Here is a 14,605-nt window from a genome sequence, read left to right as displayed (position 1 = left end):
GTAAAGAAATTTATTTGTATAGAAGCCCACAGCTTAACTGCAGAAATAAAACTGAAAAATGCTGAATGCAAAGGAAGAAGGAATTTGGTTCCATTTCACAAACTTAATGAAATAAATTAATCCAAAGTTCCCTGTCATAAGTTTTTGGTAAAAATTTCTAACACAATCACTTTTACTTTTAAAATATTGCTTTGCCTGATAACAAAAGCAATATTTTAAAAGAGCATAATGAAACATATTGTATTACTATTCCATTCCTTATACTAGTATATCATCTTATGAAAAATAAGATTAATAGAAATCTCTACAAGTATTACAGAGGCAGACCTTTCTTTACACACATGAAATACTGAACGGAAGAGACCATTAGGAATACCACTCAAAAAATTCAGTTTTGCACCTGGAACATTCATAAGTGCCAAGAGGAATACAAAAGAACTTCTTATGAAGGAGAGGTTATAAGGAAAGTTGTTGTTGCTGTTGTACCATTCCAAGCTAGGTGCACTTAACACTTCTTCAACACAATATCTGCAGTTATCTCTTTTCAGACATCTATAGTACAGATGGTGAAGCTGTAATGAGAAACTCAACCCTATTTGCTTATCAGTGATAGCTGGCTTAGGCCCACCTGGGGAGTTTCTCTGCAAGCACTAAACAGGAAGGTAAGATAAAAACAAAAATAAGATAATACGAATATCAACAGACTGCACTCAGTACCTTGTACATAGTATGTATCCAATTAATGCTTGATGATGGTGATTAAATTTAACTATTTAAAACACAAACATATAATCACATAATGAAGTTGTTTTCAAATTCTGGCATCCAGAAGAATCACTTCAAGTACTTACTAAAAATACAGGTTCCAAAGTCCTCAGCCAATAAGCTGTTATGGAGTTTAGGGAAAAACCCAAGAATCTGCATATTTAGTAAGCAGCTGGGGATATTTGTGCAATTCTCCACCGGATTGACAGATAAGGATCTAGCACTCGCTACTTATGTGCAATAAGAGAAATACAGGTAATACAATGAAAGTAACGTGGATCCAACTATCAAGACCTGAATTAAAGTTCAGTTATCTTGGGAATTTAGAAAAGCATAATGCACACAGCCCCAGATTCCCAGGAACTCAGAATAAACAATTCCAAACAACTTTCTGTTTAAATTTCTGTATACAAAGTACCAGCAGTCTCTCAGGAGCACATGAATAGTTTTAGTACTTAATAAGTAGTAAAGAGACATAGTAGTTCCTTTCATTTTTATTTTGTTTAATAGTCAACTTCCCCATTATTACTAAATTAATTAAATTCTAAACTAATTTGAAGTAGTGTGTTAGTAAAGTATTATCAAGATCGATTTAGATAATTAAAATAATTGTTAATGCATATATAAATGTTGGGGTTTTTTGGACATATATGGCACTTGGTAACCTAAGACTATCTTTTCAGTTAGCTCACAGTTCAAGTAGTTTAAATTATAAAGACATCATTTTAAGTGACATATAATGAAAAGAAAAATAAAATGATTGTAGCATGCATCTATGGATCTGCAAATCAGTAGCCTTTGTCATTTAAGCCAAGTCATTTAATTTAGGTCCCTAATTTTCTTCACCTGTCAGGTGGGGCTATGAAATTAGATAATTTAAAATATTCCTTACTATTCTAAAACTTACTGGGAAAAAAAAGGGTTTAATAATAGGTTTAATGAGATTGATATCTTTGGTTCATCAAAAGTAGTTAAGATCAAATCAATAAATTCTAAGAAACAAAATGAAAGGAAAAAGAATTGACCTTGATTTTAAATTTTAAGTTATAGAGAATCATTAATGTCAGACACACTTTATAGGGATACTATTAAAATATAAATTGCGATTCAGTACATGTAGGGTGGGGCCCCATCATACTTATTTATGAAACAAGCTCTCTAGTGATATGGGACTACTGATGCTTGGAGTGCATTTTGAATAAGCAAGGATTTACAGCAAAACCATGAGGCTGAATAAAGAGTAATGAAATGATCAATAACATGGTTAAGCAAATCAACAATACCAATAACCTATTGGAAAAGAATATTTTTAAATTAAACATACATGAAAGGACAATTTGCTTAAAATAATAAAAGAACCTAATAGATCTAATGGGCAATTTTTTTAATGAAACGATATGTGGTAGATGCGCCAATCTTTGAACATATGGCTATAGTCCAACTGCACATAATAATCACCTGGGAAGCTTTGGAAAAATAGAGATGCCTGAAAACCTGCCATCTACAACGAAGTTCAATCAAATAAGAATTTCTGGGGATGAGGCCTAGGACTAAAGGTTTTGGACTTTTTTCAATCCTCCTCCCCTTTATTCCCTGTGATTAAAAATTAAGAAAATCTAGGCTACACTTACACAATGTCATAGCAAAGTATACCAAAATAAACAACTAATTCAACCCTGTTTTTTTTTAATAAACTGAAAAATGTATAGGTTTATCTGAACTAAAAATATTTGTTCATGCCTCAATAACCAATTAGTAAGTAAAATAAGATACGAGTTAAGGTTATAAAACTAACCCGGAAAGCATTTTAAAATCTAAACTTAATTTTTCTTTTGTCCTTAAGATGATCAGAATTTTTTCGTTTTGTGAGAAAAGTGAATTGACGAGACATCGGGTATCATAGATAAGTGGGTCTAAAACATCAGTACGCGTCACAATCACCTGGGGGGCTTGTTAAAACACACACTGTGGGGCCTGCCCTCGTGGTTTCTGATTTTACAGATCTGGGATGAGCCCAAGAATTTCCATTTCTAACAAGTTACCAGGTAACACTGATGTTTCTGTTCTAGAAACCAGATTTAGACAATAAGGATAAAAGCTTGTAATTTTTTTAAAATGCAATTTTCCTTTTTAATAAAGAAAACAGTGGTATTAAAGCACTTATGTCTTGATCACATACCTCATTTTAAAATATATATGTGTGTATATATATATCTATATATGTAAATATATGTCTTCTAAGTATCTATGATTATATAGGTAAGAATGTATAGTTTTGTGTCTTCTAATATCTATGTGTGTATATATATACGTATTTATATCCATATATATGTATCCTACAGAATAAGATATAGGTTTATATTTCTACAATCCCCCAACACTAGCCTGGTACAGTTATCTCCACGCATCTGCATCATGTGATAAACATTCAGCAAACAATACGGAAATTCTTTGTTTTGATTCTGATCCCATCTTTACACAAGTGAGAAAAGTTTCATAAATCATACAACTGAGATTATCTGAGGCTTTACAGTCTAACATGTATACATTTTCTTTTAAAAAAATACAAAAACAGTGATTGATGTTTTAAAATGCTTTGTTAGTACTCTTCATAATTCTCTTTTGTTGGGATTTTAATTAGAATACAGCAAGTGAATCTGGTGAATATCCAGATCAAATTTTCATCTTCTCCTGCAATGAAACATATTCACATGTAGGAGAAACAGCTTTCAACACAACATTACTAGAGATTCTTAAGGCTACAGTAATGTTGTAGAATCACCAAAGATCATGGGATTGTTTCCGCCACTAATGAAGATATCCTTTCTTTACTATCACTAGTTTAAATGTATTTTTAACATTATTAAGAGTCACAAAATAAATTTTTATGTAATGTATCAAACATGTTTTCAGGACAAAACTGGCCAAATATAAACAAGCAAATTAGAACAAGAAACAAAATTCTAGATATTTTCCTATTCAATTATTTGAACATCTTCACAGGTGAACAAATAACAAACTTCCCTATTTTATAAAATTCTACCATCATCACTAGGACAAGGTTGTATTAGATAGGTTGAGTATTAGATAAAAAACAGCAGTTATATTAGTCCCCAGAAGTGGAAAAATGTTGGTAGTTTCTGCAGAAAAACGGAATGAATTTATCTAATGTTCCTTTACTAACAGGTAAGAATGTACAATTTTGTGTCTTCTAAGTATCTATGATTATAACAGATATTCACCACAATGAGACAAGTCCAGAGAAAGTCTTTTGCATATCATTGCCATTGTCTTGTGAAAATTAGATAAATATACTTACACATTGACATGATGTATTTGTGCCAAAATGATACCAAAATTTTAAAAGTCAAACTATTATCTGACATATGGCGGTGACAACTTTGGAGAGTGTTTATATGGTACAGATAGAAGATGCTGGATTAGGACCTAGGAAATCTGAATGCTAGTTCCGACTCTGCCAGTGAATAACTGAACTAGCTGTATAACGCGAGACAACCACCCCATAGAGACTTTGCCCCTTTCTCTACAAATGAGGGGTTTGAAATCACCTACCTTTAGTTTTTAAATTGTGACTCATTTTTTTTTAATGAAAATATGTTTTTTGACAAACTAAAGATACCATTCAACCATGTCTGAATATCTTATCTCTGATCAATAGTGGTTGTCCAAGGTGTATGAGGAGACAAGAGACTCCACCCTCTAAGAGTTCATACTCTCCTTAGAGGCAGAATGAAACCTAATTGTTAACATTAATATATGTACAAATCAAAGTCACAGAAAAGTGACAGAGACTGGGAAGCCACAGTTTAAGGTGGGACTTGAGTGTCAAAACCTTGAGTGAGAATTTAGAAGTGCAGAAGAATAAAAAGGCAGGACATCTCAAGAGGGGGGATATCCTGAAATGAATGCCCCAGTGGGTAAATAGAATAGAATCCTATTGAGGAGTATGAGAAAATAAATAAGTCTGATCAGAAAGCAGCTAGACAATAGAAAGCCTCGAAAGCCAGGCTAAAAGTTTTAGATCTCCATGTGAAAATAAACGCATAGTCAAATCACACTCGAAGGCAAATGGGTCAGTAAGGACAAGTGACTGATGGTTATGGGCAGTGGGAGGTGATGGAAGGTCAAGGTAATGGTGAAAAACAGTCATTTAATACCAACGGTGAAGAAGTGATGCGGAACTACACCAAGACATCAAGAGGTGAATGGAAAGTCTCAGGCATGGGAAGAAGGTCTTCATGAAGGACACAGTGATCAAATTAGGAATAGATTAGATACAAAGGGTAAAAAAGAGTGAATTCCACAACACCAAAATCTGTCTTTGAAGACTGAGGCAAATGGGGATGTCAGATCTGAGTTAGGAAGTTGAGCTGGGAACTCTAAGCTCTTGAGAGTATAGAAGAAATCACAATTAGAAGTACAAATTTGTGAATCATCTATATATAAGTAAAAATCCAGTCTATGAGCATCAAGAACTACACCAAAAGAGTGAGATCAGAGAAGAGGAGAGGTGCTAGGACAAAAGATGTTATTAAAAATGCCAGGAAGGAAGAAGAGGCACAACCAAAGATCAGCTGGAGAGTCTCACCATTACAGATGAGAAAGGGGAAGGGACTCTCAAGGAGCAGGGAAGAAGCATGGAGCAGAGGGGGACATTACTGAGGACTACAGTGAAATTACTTCAAGGTAATTTCAGTGGGATCAAGGTTCAGCATCCCCAGAACACGAGGCAGGTGGTGAGCTGTAGTTCAAGAACTTGCTCTAGGCAAGAAGCTTTAGTTTTAACATCAAATTCCCCTGACTAGATTGTCATTTTGACTTCAAAAGGTTACTTGGGACTCTATCAAGTTATGAGCTGTAAAATGCTACTACCTATAGGGCAATGCTCCAGGAGCAGAATAAGGACTAAACAGTAGAAATATATGTGTAACAGATTTGCAAACTACAATAATGCTGTATGAATCTAACACTTTACTAGGGGAAACCAAGTAGTATCTCTAATATAAGATTAGTGTCAGAGATGGTTAACTGTAACATTTTCCCAAAAATATTCCTAGCAAACTTCAGCCCTGCCCTGGCAAGGTGTTCCCTATTTTGGATGTTGAGGACCACAGGCATGTGGGGGGTTTTGTCTGTTTTAAATTCATTCTCAGATCAATACCATGGTTTCCTGCTATAACACACTCAGTTTACATAAAGCCCAAATATGACACTGAAACACTATTTTTTCTTCTTGAGTTTTTTTTTCTCCATTATTTTTCCCTTCCTTCTCCCCATCTTGTCCTTATCCCCTGCTTCTAACTTACTTCCCCTTACAGTTTCTCTGACTCTCACTTTATCTCCATTAAGATACATTCTCACAAATGTCTACAACGTATTTTCAAAACAGGAGAAAATAAAGTCAGTGATCAGCATGAACGTTCCTTAAAACAGTTTTATTCTTGGCCTTTATCCATACATTTCACCATTTTTCCCTCCTTTTGAATAGACAGGCAAACCTGTTTGACTAGTTTTCCCCTAAGAGCTGCTCCCCAGATTGGCTTGGTGAGAACAACTCAATAGGGACAGCAGCACAAATGCAAAATCTATGTAAAACACAAGGGCCTTCTTCATGAAAGGAACCCAGAGGAAGGGCCTACTGCGGAGCACTAACTGCCTAGTCTTAGAACAGCTCTCTCAAAGCAGGAAGACACCACTGAATCACTCATTCTGTTGCTAGTAAAAATAATTTTTTAAATTAAAATTTAATTCTTCTTGTTGATGCCTCTGAATAATGGATATTATGAGAATGAGGTAGAATCAGATTAAGACTTAAGTGTAGAAGTTTAACAAATTCCAACAGATGAGACTATATTCAAGATGTGTTATAGAAGTGTGTCCAAGTTTGTTGTTGTTGTTGTGTGTGTGTGTGTCTGCTTAATTAAGCCCATTAAAAAATTTGAATTTGCAAAACAGGTATTAATAATCAAAACAGGATTTTTTCTATGGTAAATTGTATGTTGATATTGCTTTAAATAGCAAAGTCCCTGGGTATATTTAATATATAATGTGCTTTAATGTCACTATCCACAATTTTTTTCTGTAAACTATTTCTAACAAACAGAAAAACATAAAGATTAACATAATAAACATCTGTATGCCTATCATTTAATATTTAAGAAGTGTTAAATGTTTGCCCTATTTTCTTAAATTCTATAAATACGACTCAATTTATAAAAGTTGAATTTATATACAGCTTACAGGAATCTATTAGAGAACATACAGCATGTTTGCACACTTGATTCTACTTTGTAAATGCATGTGCACATTATTTAAACTTAATGTTTCACTTGGAAGAAAATTAGCCCCATAGATTTTACTTATTAAAGCAAGTTATAGCTAATATAATAACTAAAAAGTCATGATTTGGTGTCTTGAAGTATTTTGAATATTAAATTTCTTCAAAACAATTAAAAAGCACAAAATGATTTCACAAATTTTGTTATATAATATTCCCAAATCAAGCAAATATTTACCAAATCAGATATGAATGTAAATGTCTTTAATGAACTGGACTCCTTGTAGATGCATTTCTGTTATTTATATCAAGTCAATGGAAATAGATTATACCTTCAAAATAAAATTAATACAGTGATTACTCCAAATTAACAATTCAGATACATAGTACAACGCTACAAGCAAACTATTTCTGAAATGTTCCTACTATACATCTTTCCATCTAATCTAAATATTTTAATATTTACACGAATGTCCATCCAGAGAATATGAACTACACTGTCCTAGATACCCTGCCATTCATAAACCAAAGGTACCATTTTTATTTTGGCTATGCACTCTTAAATGCTTACCTAAGTGTGGCATTCTGTATAAGTCAATTTCATCTTGGCATCTGTTATCTCTGTAAGGGAGTGCTGAGCATGACAATATACAGTCTAAAACTGCGTTGGTGAATATAGAACATGGAACTAGAAGAAATCCTAAACTGAAAATCACCTGCTCAGATTACTATGCTTTACAAATAACAGGACCATAAATCATGAAGGACTAAGCACAGTGGGGGGAAAAATAAAAGCACCAAAACGCAACTGTAAAATAGAGAGGTGCTGATAACAAAGAGTGTGGCTAGCGATTTTCAGGTAAAGAATATGATCAAATATTAAAACTACAGATAACAAATTCATTTCATCTTAAAAATATGGAACATCTAATTTTGTTTTGTTCAACAAATATGTATTGAGACAACAATTATTTATAATATGCCTTATAACCGATTAGTAAACAGTATGTTCAATTGTTGATTCCCACACCAGTGCAAAGATGTAAACATTTTCTCAAATTATGCACTAATTACAGAGTAAAAAAATTATATACATATTAAAATAGAAATCTAATTTAAAATGTTTATCTCTAATATAAAGCATCACTTCACTCAAACAGAAAACCCTAGGAAAAAAGTAGGTATATTTAAATATTACCATAGTAATCTAAATTTGGAAAAAAAAAAAAAAAGCAAACAAACCTCTACAAATCAGTCCTTCCCCTATCACACAGGCTAATAATTATTTTTCACATGTTGATTTTTAAGACCTATGAGGTATAGAAGTTTCTTAGGAATCATCAAATATTACATTACATTTTGTTAAATTTTGAAATCATCTGTATTGTTTTCTGAGTTTGTTTTCAGCTACTACTAAAATGAATAATCAATGTCCTTATAGATTACCTAAGGAACTAGAACACAATTAAAATACTAAGAGTACTTTAAACAGGACATTAGAAACCTGTAGGTTTAATTACCGGGTGCTTTATAAACACAATGTATATGCCACCAGACCCTCCAGACTGGTGGAAGCATGGATTGTCCTGAGAAACCCAACATCTCTGCAATGTTCTTCAGGCAATTTCCACCCTCTCTTCAAGGACTTTGTTCAGTTGACTCCATCTGCTCCCTTCAAAATTTTCAATGGCTGCTATTCTACTGGCTTCTAACCCAAAAAGTTAAAAGTATGATCAAGTTTTCATCTTTCAATCACTCTCCGTGAATTCTGAGAGCAAGTACTTGTGAAAGCAAAAATGACTAGGACCTTCTAAACACAAATTTAAGTCCTGGTTTCCATAAAACAGTTAGCATTTGTTAAACACAAACCAGTAACCTCCCAGGCATTGTGCTTGACAGCTTTTATCTCATCTGATCCTCGCAGTAGTCCTATAATGTAGGTGCTTCTCACCCCATTTGGAAAATGAGGAAATGAAATTGTGAGCTCAAGGTCACAGAGCTATTCGGGGCTTGGGACGGGGTGGGAACCGAGACTGTCTAATACCCCTCATTTCAGTACCTGACCTTCTCACTTTCTGAAATTTTCTCATTTTTCAGCTGCTTTTAAAAGTTACACCCCCCTAATTCTCCTCTTGCCTCTCCTGTTCTGTACCTTCTCATTTTTCTTTATTGCTCCCTATTTCTCTACCCAACTATTAAATTTTAGGATCTCCCCAGGCCTCTGTTTCCCTATTAACTTTTGGTACTTGCCCTGGAAAACCTATCAACTTTCATGGTTTATACTTACCTATACACTGAAAAATCCTAAATGTTTCTGTGTGTCTATCCTTTTATCTACCCACCATTTATCTACCTGCCTATTTAGCCCAGGACCTCGCTGCTCAGAACTCACATGCAATGATTCATTGGACAGACATCTCCAGTTCGATTTTCTATAAGCACTTCATGTTCTACATGTCTAAAACTGAACTTTATCACTCTTGCTCTCAAATCTGGGTCTCCTTTTAAGTTCCTATCCCATCCTCCTACACCACCCCCTCCCAATCCTCCACCAAATCAGTCACCTAATCTTAGAGGTTCTACCACCTGAATATCATTGTAACCAAACCCTTTTCTTCATCCCACTGCAAACACTTTGGTACAAGGACCTCAAACTCTCTTACCAAGGCCACCGCAATACCTTCTAAACTACCATTCAAATCTCACGTTCCTCAGATCCCTCCTTCTAGATTGCAGTAACAGCTGTTTTCTCATCACATCACTCCTTAGTTTAAAACAACCTTGAACTGAAAATAGTTCATACTCCTGAGGATGGCAAACAGCCCTCCACGATCCTGCTCCTGCCTCCAGTGATTCATTTTTTATGTTACCCTCTAAGAAACCCTGGAATCTCCCGTTCCCACACAGAATTCACCACTTCCAACTTTCTGCTCAGGGTATTGTGTGTATATCTCTATCACGGCACTTACAGAACAGCCGGCACTATACTGTAGATATTGAAAATAGCCTGTTTCCTTCTTATCTCCCCCTTTTAAGCCTAGAGCCCTCCCAGGGCCTTAACTGTATGCACATCCCCAGAGCACAGTGCTTGGCACATAGTATGCTCTTAACAAATATTTGTTGAATAAAAGAATGAATGTTTGTGAAATGCTTCAGTTTAAGGAGATATGATTACCGCTGTTTTCAAGACCAAATTAAACCATTTTAATCATATTTATTTTATTATGTACCTCCTCCATAAATAAATTTGCAAAATAATATTTAAATAATTCACGTAGCCTCAAGTAGCAGGGTTCTCAATACTTCTTATTCTGGACTTCCAGGGTAGAAAAATATTAACTACACTACATTATGGTTAGTAAGTTTCAATGGCAGAAAGTAATATGTAAAATATCCTAGTATACATATTCCTAAACAAAGACAATCTGGGCCTATCATAAAAAAGTAAACTTTTTTTAAGGGCTGCTTCAGTTTCTCAGTTTTTCCAGAAGACTTAACTGTCTGAAATTAAGACACCCTCCTAAAGATCTCATACACAAATTTTTCTATAAAAAATACATTAAAACCTTTTATATAGAGGCCACCCTTCTGGAAACCTAAACATTTCAGTTCTCAGTCCAAACCACAAATAAAGCACGTGAACAGAAAGTATCTGTCACAAAGTCTACAGGATTTATACTCAGGCAATAGCCCACATCATTTAATGGAAAACAAAAGACAACAGATAATATAGCAGCAGGGCCCGCTCACGGTCTGACAGCAGCAGAAAGTGATAGCCGATAACAGAAAGAGGACCCAGAAAAAAAAAACATAAAAAGAAGAATGGTACTTCTGTCCCCATTCTAGTATTTCAACCCAGCAGGCTGAGACCATTTACTATAAACAAAAACAGCTCTATACACCTCAGCGAATAGCACTATTCAATTCTTTATGAATTCATAAAGAAAACCCAAAAAGAAAGAATAACTTACATCCAATATTCTCCAAGGGAACAAGGAAGACAGTAAGATTTAGAAATTGCTTGTGGGTTACAATGGCTCATTTTTTTTTTAAGTTGCAGTAATTAATGGTGTGAAGAGTCAGCTACCTAGAAAATGTACTTATGTAAATAAGTACCATTGCAGATGATGTCAAATAAATGGGATACCTTGCATAAATAATCAAAAGTTCTCACTCTCCAAGTGTATCTTAGAAATTCCCAGGTGTATGTTGGAAAATCCTAGCATGAATTAAAAAGCAACAAATTGATATTATTTGATAAACAGGAGCATGATTTTAAAAGGATTTGAGGATTGAAGGTGGGATTTTCAGCAATGTTTAAACGGTAATGAAACTGACAGTTGTTCATAAAGTGCAATAAAATGTTTTAATTTAAATTATTGGGAAATGTAAACTGTCAAAATCTTTAAACAAAAAGTAGTTTTTATTAAAAAAAATTGTTATAAGCATCTTTATTTACTACATTGGTTTATTTATTCTAAGATTCGTACCAAGCTTAAATACAACAGGCACAGTACTCTGGAAATCTTAGATTTAAAAAGAGTTTGAATCTGTATAGTAGTATTACCTGGAAAAAGTCAGAAGTATAGTTTCGGCTCAGTTATGCCCAACCTCCTAATAGAGAATCAAGCTTTTACTAAATATCGGGGCACTATGATTTACTGTAGTTTATAAAGACTCATATAATACTAAGCCACACAACACTAGATGTCAACTTAACCTTGTAGGTGGCAGGCAAATCATACAGTACTAGAGTGTTTTCATCTGGCATTATCTAGAATAGTTGCTGAACACAGACACATTCCTAAAGCAAAACCTCAACACACCAAGAGATAGTTTCTATAGGAGCAAACTAAGCTGGCTAAGATTTAATTCAATTAACACAAACTTCTGGTCTCCTTTACTATATAATATTGAGATGCATGACTCTTTAATTTTAAAATCTCCTGGGGACAAAGTTTGGTTACTCTTAACACTATTAAAATATTGGTTAAAGATAACTATTGGGTACTGGGCTTAATAACTGAGTGACGAAATAATATGTACAACAAACCCCCGTGACATGTGTTTACCTATGTAACAACCCTTCACATGTACCCCAAAACCTAAAATAAAAGTTTTTTAAAAATAACAGAAAAAAAGACACTGTCTATCCTTTCTCCAATTTTTTTTCTGGGGATACGTCAGAAGCACTCCAATTCTGAATGAATATAGACGTTTTTGAACATGAAATTATCAGAAATTATAACAACAATTTGGCATTTAGCCAAACTGCTAACATTCACGATACTGATCCTGAAAAACTGGTAGTACAAGGTGACAGTCTGAGGGGACTGAAGATTTTTGGAGAATTTGGAGTAGTGTGGGTTTTTTTCCTAATTTTTACCAATAGGACCCACCAGAAATAAAAGACTCTATCGTCACTGTTAACCCTGGCTCATAATAAAGGTGATTCTCCAGAGCACGCCTGGTTTGGTACAGCCACCCACTCCTTCCCTTGGCGACATTCTCCGCTAAGAACGCCTAGTTAGCGCAATCCAGCCATTCACATTAGTTCTCAGGACGCTCTCAGAAGTTCTCTACCTTCTCTCCTCTCCCCGCCTAGATGCTGAAAGGTGATGGGAACTCGCGGTACAGGTATAGAGGCTATTCCTTTCCTAAGTGCTGCACAATGGCACGTTTACCGTACTCAATTTTATAAACCCTCAATTAAACCAACGAGTTTGCATATAGAGAGTGGGTACCCCACCCGCCTCCTCGGATTGTCCTTTTGCCCCGACGCACTGCATCTACTTGCACTCTCCGATGCGGTTTGCCTCCTTCAAATCCAAAACACACATCCCAAGCTCCCTCGCCGCTCCTCCAGTCCGTGGAAGGCGCCCTTCTTTTTGCCAGCAGCGCGTCCTTCTCTCCCCGCCCGCAGGCGCTCACCTCTTCTCTAATCCAGGGGGCCCACACAGGCTTCTCTAACACAAGGGCACCCCGTACCATTCCCAGATCGGCGCGGGGACCAGTGAAACCCTGCCACCACTGTACACTGTCCATTGTCGAGGGTCGCGAGGGCACGCGGAAACGGCGGGCCCCGAAAGGTCTCAGCGAGCTTGTACAGCCCTGAGACATTCACCACCCCCAACACATCCCGCTCTTGTTCCTCCTTAGGGGGACGAGTAAGGGGGAGTTGAAGAGGTCCAGAAGCTCCTCCTGGTCCCCCATCTCTATCCCTGCCGTGGCAGCTGGCTCCGGCCTCTGGGCGCCGTGGTGCCCATCCCTTCAGGGGTCAAGTACAAGGCCCTCGGCCGAATCGCCTCCCTGTTATACCCTCCCTCTGCCTTGAGCGCACATACGCGAGAGAACCCTCAAACGGATGCCATATGGGAGAAACAGGATTGCTGGCGCTATCAGGCGCCAGCTTAAAAAGATCTCCTTCACATCCACTCAATCCCTAGCCTTTCTCCCTACCCCGCCAGCCCCCACTATCCACTCCTAACTTCCTCAGCCCAACCCCATCTGTGCTTTCTAATTCCTAACCCCCCGCCCCTGGATAGCAGCCATTCGCCCGGCATTCACCTCAGGGAGCAAACAACGCCCCTCTCTCCACCCAGCCCGCCCCTCTTCCGCCCGCTGGAACGGCGTGTTCCCTCCGCTCACCTAGTCTCTTGGCTGCCCCGCGCGAGTTTGAGTGTGTCTCTGCCGCGTAATTGTATCCGGGACAGAAGGGACCCGTGTTTGTGCGCTGAATCAGGTGTCGCCGCCTTCGGTGGTTCGGGGGCGTAAGGGAGGCTTCAGAGTTAGCGTGTTCACTAAGGAAGGCTCTCTGGGTTCACAGTTGATAGCAATGCTTTAACCGTGTCCTCCCTCGGGTCCGCAGCGCGCCTGCTCCTCCACAGCTCCCCGCGGGCGGCCAAGCCCCCCGCCCCCCAGCCGCGCCCCGCCCTACGCGCGGCGAGCAGAGCTGAAGCGAGCCGCTGTCCTTCCGCACTTGGCTCAGCGGGGCAGGACACGGGCCGCCACGCGCTCAGCCTAGCATCACTCGCCTCGGACTGCGAGCGCCTCCAGCTCCCCCGGCTGGGGCATGGATGCAGACGCGCCTTCGTACCACGCGCTCGCAGGCTGGGCGAGGGGCAGAGCGCTGGGATCCGGCCAGTCGCCCGCTGAGTGCGGTTGGCTTACAGGCTGGGACTTTTAGCTAGCCCACTGGGCGCTCGAGTTGCGGACTCTGATATCCGCACGTGGCCCCGCCCACTGTTCTCTCTCTGCGAGGCGTGTCCCCGCGCCCTTTCTGCCACCACCCACGTAGTCCCTGTGCCCGCCTTTTATCATCAAGGCAGTTCAGTGAGCTCTGCTAGTTGATATCGCGCGTTTTCTCACCTTCCTACCTTTCCTGCTTCACTCCTGCTGAATCTATTCAAAAAGTTATACTTGGGCAAGTGGATGGAGGAGTGTGGAAAATTAAGAGGGTGATGCTTAGGTGAGCAGGTACCTGCACTGCCGCCTACCCAGGCTTCAATTCTGGCTCTCTTGAAGCGGAAAGCCTTAAAAAAC

At 37.9% G+C, this 14,605-nt stretch overlaps 1 protein-coding gene across 1 annotated transcript in view; it reads right to left on the bottom strand.

Annotated features, from left to right (window-relative positions):
- Positions 1–14,277, bottom strand: part of UGT8 (UDP glycosyltransferase 8) — an 81,197-nt gene extending 66,920 nt beyond the window's left edge. The window contains exon 1 of the mRNA XM_033215101.1: positions 13,712–14,277. The gene's annotated coding sequence lies outside the window, so the exon portion shown is untranslated. The remainder of the gene's footprint in view (positions 1–13,711) is intronic.
- Between the last annotated feature and the right edge of the window lie 328 nt (positions 14,278–14,605).

This window comes from Trachypithecus francoisi, unplaced genomic scaffold (genome assembly GCF_009764315.1).
Source record: "Trachypithecus francoisi isolate TF-2019V2 unplaced genomic scaffold, Tfra_2.0 Lachesis_group1, whole genome shotgun sequence".
Classification (NCBI taxonomy): Eukaryota; Metazoa; Chordata; class Mammalia; order Primates; family Cercopithecidae; genus Trachypithecus; species Trachypithecus francoisi.
Note: the sequence above shows the minus strand (reverse complement) of the source record. Positions and strands in the feature narration are given on the sequence as shown.